Source organism: Medicago sativa, chromosome 6 (assembly GCF_051527215.1).
Source record: "Medicago sativa cultivar Bolivia chromosome 6, Bolivia_mono, whole genome shotgun sequence".
Classification (NCBI taxonomy): domain Eukaryota; kingdom Viridiplantae; phylum Streptophyta; class Magnoliopsida; order Fabales; family Fabaceae; genus Medicago; species Medicago sativa.
Window position 1 is genome coordinate 75,210,915 of NC_140754.1, and position 6,150 is coordinate 75,217,064.

A 6,150-nucleotide genomic window follows, 5' to 3' on the forward strand; every position below is an offset into this window, starting at 1 on the left:
TTATAATTATGTTAATTGGTTATAGTTAAGGAAAGATATATATGAAGATAAAGGCTACTCAATTTTATGTTTCCACAAAAGTATCTTAGACTTAATGATCATATAGGACATGGTTTGAATGGTAGCATTCAAGCAGTCATTCTTGAAAGTTATGATCTCATTCAAATAGCATGATCTAGAAAACTGGAGGCTTTTCGTGTTGTCAATTGAAGCTTTGCAAGAGTTTGCAAATAGTTTTTCACTAATCTGAGAATTTGTTTTATCTTTGACTATGCTTGAGGGCTGTACTTTTAAAGCAGTTTGCAAATAGCTTTTCACTAATCTGAGAATTTGTTTTATCTTTGACTATGCTTGAGGGCTGTACTTTTAAAGAGTTTGCAAATAGTTTTTCACTAATTGAAGCTCCATTACTGTGTTGGTTTGTCTCTAATTAATTAAATGAGAGATATTAGTAGCTTAACATTCACCGTCTTTAATTTGTATCTGTATATAAAATAAAATTCAACACAAAATTGTTTGTTGTATACTCTTCATTGAAATTTGATTATAGTACACTTCTGATACCCATGATGATTGTTGAAATTTGATACCCATTATGAGACATTGTAAGAATCAAATACAAAATTACCATTTCTTAAATGAGATAAATGGCTAAGAGAGTTATCAATATTGTAATAGAAATAGTTTTCACTGGTCAACGAAAACAACACTTCATCATGGTCTATTATTGTATTGGTTTGAAAGTCACAAATCTTTACATTTATACTTTTAATAATATTTTGATCAAAAGAAAATAAATGACAAGAAAAACAAACTCATAAATCCTTTGTCTAAACACCTTGTGGGTATCAACAAGGAGAATAAATTATAGCTGAGGGAGGAGAAATCCACATCTTTAAGAAAATGACATTAGTGGCACCAAATTTAATTTAGCCAACTAAACAGCACATAAGTTGCCTTCTCTCAAGGTATGAGTAAAAGAGACTATATATCCAAGGAAAAAAAGAGGGCTATGGAAAAGTAAATTTGCATGGGGATGAAAATCATTCTCCTTAGTATCAACAATCAGATTCAAACTTGACTGGAAGTCACATTCCATGATGATAGATCGGTATTCAAGATCATCAAAATCAGAATTTTATAAAAAAAAAAAGAAGCATGTGTAACAAAAAATGATACTTTACACAAAAATGATACTTTGAAATGAACTTTGAAATGAAATGAAATATATTAGAGTGATCATAATTAGAGTGATCATAGTAACGAAATATATTAGAGTGATCATAATTAGAGTGATCATAGTAACGAAATATATTAGAGTGATCATAGTAACATTAGAGTGATCATAGTAACAAATATGACACAATTAGGAATCAGGTGTTACAAATACATGTAACTCCAAATTCACAATCATGTTAACAAAAAAGGACACTTTTGAAATATATATGCAGTGTCACACTACTTCTCTCGGTTGATGTGGGACTGTTTTTAGTGCCTCTGTTCTTGCTTATTTGAATTTTAGAAGAAGATACATAAAAGAATAGTTTAGCAGTAGTTTATAATTATATTATAAGCAAGCCTTTAACCATTGCCTCGTAGATGTTGAACTCTTAAGTTTATGCCAATTTTATATATTGAACACGTATCAGAATTATGTAAATTGCTTATAGTGACGAAAAGATATATGAAGATTAAAGCTACGTATTTTTATGTTTGCATGAAAGTATCTTACACAAAATGATTATATAGGACGCAAAATTGGCCAAAATTGACAAAATAGTAATTCGAAATATGAAAATCGATCAGATTTCAGTTGGTCACATAACGCCATCATTTGTTTTCTTTTCTAAGATGCTCACTTTCTCGCGTAAAAGACAGTTTTTTGAGGGATCAGCTAGTCTTTTGGCACTGTAAGAAAAAGTCTATAGCCAATTCAGTTCTCAGCATGCTTTAGAACCTACAAATACAACATCTTAATCTTAATCTTAATCTTAATAATATACAAATGTGAAAAGGAAAATTTTCAAACTCAATCCAATGTGTCACAACCATAAGCCATCTACAAGTCTCCATCACATTTTCTAAAGCTCATTTATAGTAAGTATACAAACATTTGCACCAATCCAATGTGTCACATCCTCAAGCCCCTTCATGTCACATCATCATTAAAATATCATTATCACACATTTTCCCTCTTCAATTCAAATTTCAAATTTCAAAATTTTTCAAATCATTCTTTCCCTCCTACTTTTTCTCTTATCCCAACAAACATCACTTTCAAGTTTCAACTCACCTTTCAACAAACATCAAAATATTATTTTCTCTCATTTTCCCTTTTCAATTCAAAATTCAAATTCTCTCAAACCCCTTTTTTCCCTCCTACTTTTTCTCTCTTATTCCTATTCAACACTAAAATAACATTTATTTCTCTCATTTTATTTTTTCCTTTCACTCTCATCTCTTCATCTCTCAACCTATTCCTCCTCCCTCTTTCTTCTTCTCTCTACGACAGATCTATTCAAATTCAAACATCATCTCTGAAATCTCTTTAACAATCTTTCTTTCTCAAAGCATTTAGATGTTATTCCAAACATATTTCTTATTATAAACAAACCAAATCAGCGATTCCTAATCAATATCTCTTTTCTACCCTTCCTTTCTCTCAGCCACCCACGTCTTTAATCCTTTTCGAAAATCAGCTTATGGGTTTCACAATTTGATAAGTTTGTGGGTATTCAGCAAGCACGTGAAAAAGGGATAATTTATGGGTGGAAAGGTAAATTAGTTTAAGTCTCACAATCATCTATTTTGATCCATTCATTCTTGGCCTTAGATTTCATGAGTTTTGATTTATTGAGTTTTTATAATTCTTTTTCCTCTGTTTTTGAAGAGGAACCCCTAGAATCATAGTTTGGTCTCAAGTCGTTTATAATTGTAAGTATCGAACTTTTATTTTTATTTTTTAGTTAATCAATTTGTTCTTATCATTAATATATCAATTTGTTGGAATATCATTGAGCTTTTAAGCTTTACTTTATTATTTTGCCAGATTGCATGTAGTGTTAAGTTGACACTAAGTTTTATGAATATGCCATGAATATCCATCGCCTTTCAGTTTCTTCAACCCCTTTCTCTGTTCCTTCTCCTATCTCTAACACCAGGCACCACGAATCAGAAGCAAACATTGAAAGGTATGAACTTGCTTCTCCATCTCTTATATGATTTGATTTCATTTTACTGATTCTGAATGAGTGATTTCGTTTTTCTCAAGTTTAATTGAGTTTAACCCTTTCTATATCTAATCTGTTTTTCATTTGGTTCTTTTTCTACGAACCATTTCCCAGGACAACAATAATCTGCATGAGGATTTCATGCTATTAAGGTAACTTTTATGATTTTTTTGGAGTAATAAAACCAGATGTTACTGTTGTTTTGTTGGCTGTTGTCTTGGTAGAAATTATATTAGTAGTGTCATTTTCTGGATTGCACTGATAATGGATTGTAATTTCTTGCTTAATGATCAGGTAAATTGCTTGATCAGGTAATTTCTTGCTTAATGTAGCACATAATAATTTCTTGACTGATTCAAGTTGACATTGTATTTTATACCGCTTTTATATATGAGCCGCATGATATATAATATGTGAACTGCTTGCTTTTATTTATATGGTTGCTTGGTTTCAAAACACTGCTGTGTTGGCTTTATGCCATTCTTCGTTAATAATTGTATTTTGGTAGACAATGTCTGTCTATTTTTCTTCCTCTTGAAGCTCAATGAGACAATGACCACTAAGAAAATATAAGCTAATGGACAAGGTAATTAGCTGTGTAAAATGATAAAAAAAAAATATATATGCGCCTAAAATGCAGCAAGAAGATAACTAAAATGCAAACATCAAATGGATGGAGTTGATATCTTTATCTCCATGTTGTTTAAAATAAGTTTTGACTAGAAGCAAGGTCATTAGTTTTCATTCTAACTTATTGCGATAGTTTTGTATCTTTACAGATGACTTCGTTTTGTAAGCAATATCAAGGTTACTGCCTAATTCACTTGATTATGCTATTTGCATTCATGAGGTGTAAATGTTTGGCTACCTACAAATATTATATTTTCTGTCTAATTTCTCATTCATTTGGTTGTATTTGTGATTTGCTATTTAGGGATTAGTAATAAACTGAATTCTCTTGATTTTTTTGGTCTTCTTAGTTTATATGAAGCATTGCTCTATCTTTAATAGCCTAACATGCTCAAGAGCTTGCAACATTTTGATTGTTTTTTTTTTGGGTGCAGAGTATTGTGACAAAGGAGGATGGAATGGATTCAATATCTCATAGATTTCTTTCTTCTACTATCTAGGTACAATATGAAGTTTGACTCTTATTCTTGATACTGTTTCCTTAATATTTAAGGTAGGATAAACTCATGATAGAATTTATATGATTATGTTAGTGGGTTTGATTTTAATTTTGCATTTTCAAATTTAGCACCCACTAGGTGTTTGACAAAATGTCACTAACAATAAAAACTCCGATATCATTAGTTTTTAATCTAATTAGCCTTATTCATCTGATTTATAATGCATATCTAACTGCTTTTAATCACTCTTAAATGTTATGGTATCACTCTTGAAATGATTCATGGGTTGTTTGTAGGTGATCAAGTTCCTTCTCTGAAATTAGTTGGAATGGACAAGATTTTTTGATGGATGTTACGCAAGACAAGATAAGTAACACATGAATAGATTTTTGTTTATTTTGTTGATTAAAAGATTGATTAACCTCCTTTAATCTTGATATTGAATTCACATAACATTGTGGTTTGTTAATCCCTTTGTTTAGTGTAAACTGAAAATTAGTGCAATGATATACTTGCCATACTCTTTAATATAGGTAAACTGAATTTTTTTGCAATAACATGATTTTACTGTTATATTGGTTAGTGCAATGATATATGTGTAAATCTAAGGTTGATCTGTGTATCTCTACTTTAATTTGCTTTGATTAGCATCCTACTCTATATGCCATTTTGCACATGAATTCTGGCTACATATATGTCATTGCTTACCATGTTAAAAGTGTTGTTAGCTATTAATTTTGTTGACAATAGGAAATTAGCATACTCCACCATTATTGTTAACAATACTCTTGACATGGCTAATGATTCTAGGTTGTTATATGAGATTGGAATATATATTATCATTTTATTTTGTGCTCTGAAACATTATTTTAATTTAATTTGGAAACTGCATTGTTTCCCTTTCTATTTGAATTAGATTTATATGTTCCATTTTATTATTAGTATGTTGTTTTTACATCTCAGTTGACTAAGGTATTGATTATAATTATATATAATACATACATATTTATTTCGATATTTGACTTTTACACATATACTAACATAGATTATTTTATTTTTTTTACAGGATTCTCAATGAATTATTTCTGGAACTTCATAGGGAAAGCATAGAATCTCCACATGGTATGTATGATTTGGACTAAATTTGTGATTGTTCATAAGTTTAAAGTTATTATCTTAAATCCATACTGACGACAAGATATTTTGCTTTCTGACAGGCTTCTATAGTTGGTGTTGACTATGACAAGAAAGAAAGATCATTGGCTAATTAATGTCTACTTATTCAACCTTAATGGCTATAGTTTTGTAGTCAAGTAGGTTTTATATCTTGATGTAATGTGACCAATCTCTTTGTAATTTTCATTTATTATATAATAAATAAATGTTAATTTCTTGGTACTATTTTATATAATCCATCCCACTACCTTAAGTATTTTTAATGTTAACAACAAAAGAATTGTGTAATTCCTTCAAAAAAAAAAAGAATTGTGTAATATTTAATCTCCTACAATATGTCCTCACATAAATTAAATTTCACGCTTTGTTGCCTACCAAGGAGTACTTTATTTTAATATAACAATCTAAAATTCATTCATTGTTTGGACTCAACCATCCTAGATGAATTCAATTTTAAATTGGTTATAAGTTAGAATAAATGAATATACAAGACTCAGAATTACTTATTGTTTTGTTTATCCTAATACTCAAATAAAAGAAATCAGTAATTTCTCATGTGTAAAAGTAAATAAGTTACTACTGGGCCAAAAGCAAGTGTTGTGGATGTTCAACCC

General features: G+C 29.7%; 2 long non-coding RNA genes across 2 annotated transcripts; both read left to right on the forward strand.

The window, feature by feature from the left end:
• Positions 1 to 2,888: 2,888 nt before the first annotated feature.
• LOC146916825 (uncharacterized) lies at positions 2,889 to 3,397 on the forward strand. Its single transcript, XR_015015316.1, has 3 exons — positions 2,889 to 2,934; positions 3,050 to 3,191; positions 3,345 to 3,397. It is a non-coding gene; the product is annotated as an uncharacterized LOC146916825 (long non-coding RNA).
• Positions 3,398 to 4,820: 1,423 nt separating this feature from the next.
• LOC146916826 (uncharacterized) lies at positions 4,821 to 5,761 on the forward strand. Its single transcript, XR_015015317.1, has 2 exons — positions 4,821 to 5,482; positions 5,578 to 5,761. It is a non-coding gene; the product is annotated as an uncharacterized LOC146916826 (long non-coding RNA).
• The last annotated feature ends 389 nt before the right edge of the window (positions 5,762 to 6,150 follow it).